Source organism: Numenius arquata, chromosome 8 (assembly GCF_964106895.1).
Source record: "Numenius arquata chromosome 8, bNumArq3.hap1.1, whole genome shotgun sequence".
Classification (NCBI taxonomy): domain Eukaryota; kingdom Metazoa; phylum Chordata; class Aves; order Charadriiformes; family Scolopacidae; genus Numenius; species Numenius arquata.
The window spans coordinates 51,512,992-51,522,869 of NC_133583.1; positions in this window are offsets into that span (position 1 = coordinate 51,512,992).

A 9,878-nucleotide genomic window follows, 5' to 3' on the forward strand; every position below is an offset into this window, starting at 1 on the left:
CAAATCATGCACTTCCTGTCCATAAAACAGCCCAATCTGTGGTCCTACTATATTTAACGAAGTGATAAGCAAAGCTGGAAGATGATGACTGCTAATACAAAGGTCTCCATCAGTACCAGGCCCCCAAACCCATTTGCGTTTGGGTTTTTGGTTTTTGTTATTTTGGTTTTTTGTTGGTTTTTTTTTTAATCCCCCAGCACTTTGTAAGATAATCAAGGTCTTGAAACTTCCCCACCCAACCACATTTGAATGAAGACTCTTCCCCGCTCTAATGTTGCGGTGGACATGTTTCCTCACAGATCTGAGGAAAATCATCCTTTACTCAAAGCACAACTTCAAAACAGTCTCAGAAGGTAAATCATTTAGCCCTGCCCAGAAAAGGACCTTCTAATTGTGGCTGGTGATACACAGCTTGCAAACTAGACCCCCCACCATAGCTGACTCTGCAACATTAGTACGCTTTCATAAGCAACCGTTAACTACTACATGAAGGAAGCCCAGATAGGGAGCTAGGCAGTGTCAAACTTGATAGATTTGTGCATTTTAAAGACAAAGGGATTGACGTATTCATCTGTATGACAGCCTGCACAGCCTTCCTTGTGCTTGTTCCCACTTCCTGTCTAATAAATATACTTAAAAGACATACTCAACACAGGTCTGCTTCACGTGCACCAGCAGTTTAACAATGGTTAGCCTCAGTTCCTCTGTAATAATTTTTCTTTTGAAAGACCCATCAGCCAAATAACTCCCTGAACCACAAAACCAGCATGATCTTGATCAGACGGACAGTGGTCACAGCTGCAAGAAAATAAGTATGTGTTTATTCCTACTATTCAGATCCCACTCTGTTTACAGGTAGACCCAATCCCCCACCCACAGTTCAAATAAAGAGCTGAGTTACCAGAGGTATCCTCCCAGTCATAAAACAGCTCTCCCTGTGATGAACTGCCCAGAATTAATATATCCCTGCAGCAGAAGCCTTTTGCTAGCGCTCTTTGAACTATAATGGAACATCTGTTGACAATCTCCCGCAGGGTAACTTCTCTCCCCCCCCCGTTTTAATCCTCTCTCCTTCAGAAGTACTCTTGCTCCAAAATTAGACACATCAGTTGCCACAGGATGACTCTCACAAGCATTAGAGCGTTCGCTTTCACACAGGTCTTTCTTGGGAGCTGTAAGAAGAGGGATGAGCAACCAGCCCTGTTCAGAATTTTCTTTAAAATTTGCTGTTGTGTCCAAATTCCAGAAGCTTTCAATGCTAAATTACAGGTTCTGCTTGGAACACGACAAGGCTCATGGGTTCTAGAACCTTTCAGCCACGTTTAGGCACTCGTTTGATTCTGACTGAGAAGGGCTTTACCAGGGACAACTGCAAAATTAGCACAGTTTTCCTTTGTGCTAATCCTGGCTATGCTTTCTGATCCCACAGGCAGATCAAGCCACTAACACGATCATCGCTTCAATTTCCCTACTGATAAGCTTAGGGACAGGATATGAATTTTAGCCTACTTTTTTGAAAAGGATCTTAATGTCTGTAGATGGAAGGCAATGGTGCGCAATACCATTTGTGGCTGGCTAGCAGAAAGGGAATCTGTTTTTAAAAAGGGCTGAGAGAAGCACTGGGAAAGCAGCTCCCACTGTTTTACAGAGTCTAACCTGGTGGCCCACACTGAGTGATACAGAATTGGTCACTTGCATCCTGCTCAGTCTGTTTTTTGGATGCATCAAGTCACTTTCCAGCTCATCTTCAGTCAGATCCAAGCCACTCAAGCAGGCTTTTATATCCCGACCATGATCTACCAATGGCTGTTCACACATGTGGGTCCACTCTAAGAAGCAGAGTTGAACTCTGGGAAGCAGCTGTTCCCTGGAGAGGGAAAACTAAGTTATCTCAGACTGATCTTCAAAGCAAAAGCCACAGTTCATGCAACTGAATGAGATGAAGGTCACTGTGTCCTGTCTTGTTTTGAGCTCAAGCCCTCACTTGGTAACTCCTGCCGCTACTCTCGGCACCACCAGTCTCTGTCTTCTTTTCAAACCAGTCCTAACCAAGCTCTGCTGGGCCCCCTTTACAGCACCCCTGACTCTGTGCCACATCTCAAGGTCCTTTGTATTGACTGAGAAGTAGGCAGCAAAGAGGATGCCACAGATTTATCTCCTGCACTACCCCATCTGCTAGACTCCAAAGCCTTCACCATCAAATAGGCAGTTGTCCTCTTTCCCCATACTCTAAGGCCTTCTGAACTCAGGGTTGTTCATTCACCTCTTTCCTTCTCCTTCACCAGATAGCAATTCTAAAATTAAGTCTTCTCAGAGGAAAATGGAATAAAAAATTCCAAACCACATTAGGAAATTTCACAGGGCCCTTTTTTGCCACTGTGGCACTTTATTCTCATAAAACAAACCCAGCAACCTCCCCCTTATGGTGGTCATAGAAGTTTCTGGTCAAAGAACAAGATTTCTAAGCCTGTTTTGAGCCACAGAAGAGGAAGCAATTTACAAACACTTGTCAAGTCAGCTGCTCCATATTGGGTCTTGTCAGATAGGGCACATCTATGGTCAGTCTATATCTGTTCTGTTCTTGCTATGTATAGAGTCTCCCTAAATGGCACAATCTAAGCCCAGCTATATATCTCAGAGCTCCAGTTAGTCAACAGTTTAAATAATATCCAACATAACCCAAAACGTGCAGTATATTTTGGGAAAAAAACATTTGAAGGCATTAGAAGAGACAACACACAAAATTCTCTCAATTTGTTCTGGTCCACCAAGTCAAAGCTCATACGACAGGATATTACATCTCATCCCACAACAGGGGAGAGCGCTGAAGCAGAGGGCTGCAGCTAGGAATTCTCTGACCTTGGAGGAAAGCCCACCCGTTGCAGGCAAGCACCACAGCATCTTTCCCTCTGCAAGCCAGCCAGTGGCTGCAAAAGCTGATTGATGGACCACAAATCAGGCCCTCCATCAGTGTCTGTCAGCTAGGGTGAAAGAACAGAATACACAGCGCTGTGCTGTGAAGGTATAAGGTACAGGTCTAAGCAAGAGAGCATGAGATGACAACCAACACTTCAGGTCTCAGGTAGAGCATGGGACTGGGCAGGTCTGTGAATGACTTATCAAAATGGCTGTTTCCCTTCCTCGAGTCACCTCCCTTGGGTCAGCCCCACACCTCATAGCTTCCAGTTCTGGTACGTCCAGGTAACAAGTCAAGAAGAAGAGCTTGGCTGCCTAGGGAAGGCAATAGCCTTTCCATCTTTTATTTGTTCCCTATAGTAAAGAGGGCATCTTTTAGTTAACATTAAAGGTGATGCAGCTTTAGTTCAGGCAGGCTATCAGACAGATCACTGCTGAGGTCATCCACTCCAGCTATTTCTAGCCTCTTCTCCAGCACTGCTCTCCTCCAGCTCAAAACGCGGTGGAGCATGGAGATATCTTTACAATCTACACCAACAGAACCAGGAATTAGCCATCCTCAGGCTGCTTATCCCATATGCCAGCCCTAAGAGCAAACAACAGCCTATGTCCAGCCCCTCCAGCACTACTGGTTCAGTGTGGATGGCTTCTTAACACAAAAACATCCTCTTTCATCCTCTATTGAAACAGAGAAACACCAGCAAGCATCCCCACAAGCTACGTAAGCTCAAATAAAAATAGGTGCCCATTTAAGTGAATCATGGTCCCAGGCGTCCCAGCAAGCTGCCAACACAGCTACTGGGTGCCCCTACTGCCGTATTGGTCGGGGTTTCTGATGCTACTACAATATAAATATTTACTACTAACACTAAGCAACAGGTAACTAGGTTCTTCTTATTAAATTAGAGGTATTGGTTGAGCATTTGATCAGCAAAGGTGTCCCTACCCAGCATGTGCCTCAGAATAAATGTTAAAGAGAAAAACTTAACCCTTTGACAGGACATGAAGCCTCCTTAGGCATCGTCCTAACAGCAACCTGACATGTTACGACTGCATCTACAAAGCAGTTAATTGTAGCAGGTTTGCTAGTAAAGTCTGAATCAGCAGGATTAGTAAATTGGAAAAACAGAACACAGGGCAGTTTAATATACCTTACAGCCTCCATTCACAAGAATCTTAAGCATCTTACTGAAGTAGGGCACAAATTTTTTTCTTTTAAAGGAACATTAGCTCTTTGTTCCTGATTTCCTTTAATGCTAAGTGTTAATGCAAACACAAGGGGGTTTTATATCCTGAAAGCAAGACATAAATCCAAAAGGATAAAGAGGCTGTGAGACGAACCTTCTTGAAGTGAGCAATTTTCACCTTCCTAATCTCATTGGCTGTGTGTCAGCACCAAAACAAGAATGGAGCCACATTAAAAAGCGGTATCTTGGCTCTGTCAGTGGAAGTGATACGTATCATAATTGGCCCTCACATGCAGCTTTACATTACCCTGACACTAGACAGGGAGGGAGGATGAAAGAACAGACAGGCACACACATGCTACTTCTGTCCTGGCATAGCAATAGTGCTCTCAGAGCAAAGTTTTGACTGTGGCCCAAGTGCTAGGCCACTACTCCAAACTGTAGTGCCTTCCTGCCTTCAGCTGCCTAATACCCCTCCCAGTAAAACTGGGGACAGCAAGCACCTCTAATCAAATTATCAGTATCACCTCTGGAACACCCTGAACAGCAGACATAAATAGGCTCTGCAGATCTCTGTCATCTGCATTACTGTGGAAAACCCAGCCAGGCTCTTCAGATCCTGAGGGTGTGGGAACCAGCCACTTACCCTCAGGCACCTTGATCTCTGAGGTGCTGGAAAGCTCATTGAAGCTGAAGCCTCTGAGGTGGAAACCTCACCCAAAGACGGACAAAACCACTCTGACTCTCTCAGCAAGCTCTTACTTCTTGTTAAAAGAAATGAAGCAAGCAGCAGGTTAGGTCAAAAGTTCAGGGATGACCTTGCTGAGCCTAAACCTCCACTGTCTTACCTTTTGTAACACCTCTTATCACGTGGAGAAACTGCTGCTATTCTGATTTAATAGCATTTACTCTTGCATGAGTACAAGCAGTGGCACAAGGCAGCAGAAAACAGGTTCCATGACACACAACCCTGGGCAGGAAAACACATTGGCAAGAATGTTCAGGCACTGGATTTCATCTGTCTTTGACACCAATGCCTCCAACCAACGCCAAATCATCCAGGTTTAAAACACAGAGAATTGGCCAGCTCATTTCTGCTCAAAGCCACAGTCACAATGCCCAACCCTTCCAATACAGGGGTCAGTTTGTGTTGGAAAGGGACAACAGGACAACCTCACCTGACCATGAGATCTCTAAACCAAAGGGAGGTTGGAATACCATGTCCCAGAGCGTTAGTAACATTGGAGTAAGTGGGGAATAGTTCCTGTGATCCATGTCTTTCCCTGCAGGCTCAGTGGATGGCACCTCCTTCAAGAACAGACTTTTTACTTGATCTTTCAGGTCAGAGACACTAGATCTGATTGATTGAAGCAAAACGATAACACTGACAGTCCCTTAAGCTTAGCAATGCCTGATGGAACCATTATTGGGGGTGGGAATGAGGTGGGAACCACTTCAGCAGGGTTTCTGACAAGAGTCATGCCACGCAGCAGCAGAAGGCAGTTCTGCTGAGCAATTCAGTTGTGTTTTCAGCAGATGAACAGTCTGGCAGCAGAACCTCTGCCTTCCCACCTAGTCCTGTTCACATTGTTATCTCAGTTGTGCCAGCACAATTTTCTCCTGCAACAGCACTGTGAAACACACCACTTTAGAGAAAAAAAAAAAAAACAAAACCCAAAAAAAAAACCAAAACCCAACCAAACAAAAAAGAAACAAAACGAAACGCAAAACAATGACTCACTTGTTAGAACCAGCTCGGCTCCCTGATCGGATTTACAGCATGCCAACAATTGCAGTGGCAGAAACTCAGGCGGCAATGTGCTGTGAGGCCAGCGCAGGAAAAAGCAGAGGGGTAGGTACGTTTAAGCTGACGTTAACAGCACAAACACATCTCATAGAATCACAGCTTGACAATAGGTGGGAGAGTGACATAATAAGGGAAGGCCTTAGGCTTTCAGAGAAAGAAATAGGGAATCAATATTTAATTACAGGAGAACTGTAATGAAGTTCCATTATTGAAAATATCTCACCAAGTTGATACAATATCCTTTATCAAAGAAAACCTAATAATAGAGTTATGTTGAGCTCCACACTCAGTGTCCACCAATATTTTTCCACTAATAAAGGTAGACATTAATATGCTTATGGTCAAGAGGGAGAAAGATCAGAAAAGCAGACGAGGAATTAAGGTATCCTTTAACTCCATTTCAGTTACCAAATTGCCATGAGTCTTCAAACAATTTGTGTGACTCTCTCTCTCAAGTTCCTACCTAATGCAGAGCAACAGTTCTTTAACAGGGTCGGAAAAAGGTTTCAAGAGCTGTGGATGGAAAGCAGAAGGAAAGTCCCTTATGCTATGGGCAGTACAACATTGTGTCTTGGTGATACTTATTTACTGTTCTGGAGAACACAGGGAAGGAAAGATCCTTTCTGTATGAATACTTTATGATGACACCAAATCACACTGTAGCCCAAGTGACATCAGCATTAGCCTGAGGGAGCTGAATGGGAGTGTTGTTTTTTTCCTAATAATAATAAAACAAAACAAAGACCATACCTGGGACACAGACACCTCACAGAGATATCACTGCCTTCCCCCAGAGGAGTGATGTATATTCTCTGGATGCTGTTTCACTGTAGCACAAAGCTGTATGGGGAAACGAATGCTATGAAGAGTGACATGGATCCTCAGCTAAACCTGTGACAGCTAGGACATCTGGCAGCTGTCCGAGGGCAGCTGGGGTTGAACAGAGGATACAATTAAAGAGAGCCAGAAAGATCTAAGGATCCTCAACAAGGAAGCTCCAACGTCACTCATTTCTCTCCAGGGAGCAGGTCAGAGCCCTCGGGTAGGGGTGGGGGGAGAGCAAGGGCCAAGCTAGCGGAGGTTAGAGGCACAAGCAAAGCTAGTTCCCACCAGACGAGCATGGTGAGAAAGGAAAACGTGGGTGACTGGGGAAGCTGGGAAAGAATTAGATCTTAGGCAATTCAAATGAGCACCTCTTCTTGGAGGCACTGATTATTATTTCCAGACATTTCAGCAAAAAGCAAGTAAGATTCTGTCCAACTAGCAACCAGCAGAGCATGTGGAGTGCACCACTGCCCTGACAGAGGGCTTGGGTACGAGACGGCAACGCTCCTGATTAAACAAGGCTGATGAGATGGCTCAGGGAAGCCGTGAGCTAACTCAGACCCTGCCAGCTCAGCTCCAAGGACAGCTGGGAAGGGAACAGCAGGTACCCATTCTCAACACCCACATGGACGTTATATCCTAAAAATGAGGCTGAAGGTGCTAACTCTTAGGATGCAAATGTCTCAGTCAGTAAGAGAGGCTGCCATTTCTCTCTTCACTAGCTGTCTCAGAAGGACTGAACACCTTGCCTGCATCTCCCAGAGAGGGCAGATGCTTAAGCCATATCTGCTTCAAGCTCTACCCGTTCAAGATTTAAACAGAAGACCTCATCTCATAAAGCTGACAAATCTACCTCCAGCATCAGTAAAGCCAGTACCATACTAGCCATGGAGGTGAACTGTGCCCCACATGACAAATACTCTATCTGGGTGGGCACAAAGGACAGCTGGCAAACAAGAACAGCGGGAGATCAGTACCCAGCATCTTTGAGCTTGCCAATCCAGCCCCTGTGAGCAAGAACTGATGCAGCAAGAGCTGTCCTGACGTGCTGGAGCTTTGAACACCCACCAGCCAGCAGCACCCTCCTGTGACACACTCCTGCAGCTACTCCCAGGCAGTTACTCCCCTTGAAACGCAAGAGCTGCACTTGCCCCTGCAGCAGCTCTCATGTGGCATCCACAAAAGTTTGAACACTCAGTTCTCCTCCACACATCCCAGTTTCAAAGCTTGCTCATTCCAACAGTAGGTCTGCCACAGGCCATCAAACCATCCAGTGCCTCTTTTGGATGGAAGAAGTGTGACTATAAAGCAGCCCACCTTGCAGTGTCGAATTTGAGCTCCATTAATTTAATCAGTTGCAGATATTTGGTTCTTGTTGACCTGTGCAGTAAAGCAGCTTGACCTCACACAGACCAAGAAAAAGGCCATGGCTAAACGACATTCTGCACCTGATTTTCCATCTCTCTGTTGCCAGGTGAAACCTTACAGAACTATATCCACCCACAGGTCTCCCAAGGCAAAGGGTGGATTCCAAGGTTGCAGAAAAGCCCCACGCATGTTCTCCTCCTACAGCTCTCCCAGAGCACAGCATGGAGTCACAGTTTGCCAGCCCTGTGTATCCTTTACTTTTCCTCCAGCGTTGCCTGTTCAGCACTGTTCCCTGACTTCATTTTCCTGAACAGAGACCCTCAACTATAACAAACATCACAGTGCTTCCCACCCAGGGCTGTTTCTGTTAGACCACCTGGGCAGCAACAAGTTGTCCTGTGCAGAATCAGAGTTCAGACCATGCGAGGAGCAGAACACATCACCACTCACTGATTTTATGCTGCAGTTGCTCCAACTCTTTCCTCATACATTCATCATTTTGTCACAGTAGGGTTTTTTGCTGCTTAAAGAAAGTGGGAAAGGTTACATTTTCCTCCAGTACCTCCCCTGCACCAACTCTGAATCTACAAAGGTCTTAACACTGACGTCTTATTTATTCCTTGTGGAATGTTGGCACTGGGATACAAATGAGATGCACCTTCTCCATACTGCTGGTGAAGCACTTGGCATTGCTAGTTATGGCATTCAGCTTTCAAGTCCTCTGATCTCCGCAGCAAGGCCTCCAAACTCTCTAAGTGCTGTCCTGCAATCACTGAGTATCCTCTGTAACAGCAAATGGGAAAGGCAGGAGGTGTTAAAGTCCTAGCTGAGCTCTTCAGTTGCTGAGAGAGAAGGGATAAGAATACGATCAAGGAACACCCAGTAAGATGGTTTCAAGGTTCGGTCCCACACCAGTCCCTGTCAGAGGCAGAGTACAGCAGTAGCCCAAGAATTCCCCTCTGCCGCTATGCCGTATGCTCATCAGACCACAGAAACCCTATCTTCCTGGATCACTATATTCAGAAAAACAGACAAGATGCACATTAAAAATTCAAATATTTGAACTAAACAGCCTCAAAAGCGACTTGGCCAGCTGACTAAATATTGTGCATCACAAGGGTTTCAGCGAAGGACTCCATGAGAGGATATCTGACTCTAGACCAAGAGTCATGGCCCTCCAGGAAGTCACTTCAACTTGTTCAAGCTGTTTTCCACTGTCCATTTTCTCTCCTGGGAAGCAGAGGTGATTCTCAGGTTTTCAGATCACTTAAGAAAAGGCAAGGGAAGAAATGAAAAAGCCCTTTCTGCCTTTTATCCAACACTTTGTGCTCCCTTGTTTAGCACACAGACGGCACTACATCATGCCAAGCTACACTCGCAGCCTTTTGTTTCTTCAAAAGGACTTCAGCAACCTAAACAAGAAGCGATCTATGTAAGAGGCTCCATGCTTCAGTTCAAGTGCGTTTACCTTCACTGCCTTCTAGCTCATTGATCTGCTCCTACTTCAGCTCTTTCTCCTGCTTTAGTCAATTCACAGACTGAGCGAGCAATTCAATGGTCTGAGTAGATGGACAAAACCAGATTTTGTATGAGAACAACTTAGTTCAGGAAAGAACATAGTTATTAAACTGGTTCAATACAAGGAGACCTGGAGAGAACAAACCTCAATTCTAAATAACACTGATGGAATCCTTTTGCCTTCCTCCTACAGAGGGCATCAATACAGTAAGAAACAACTTTTATGCTTCTAGAAGATATAAGGGAACTCCACAGAG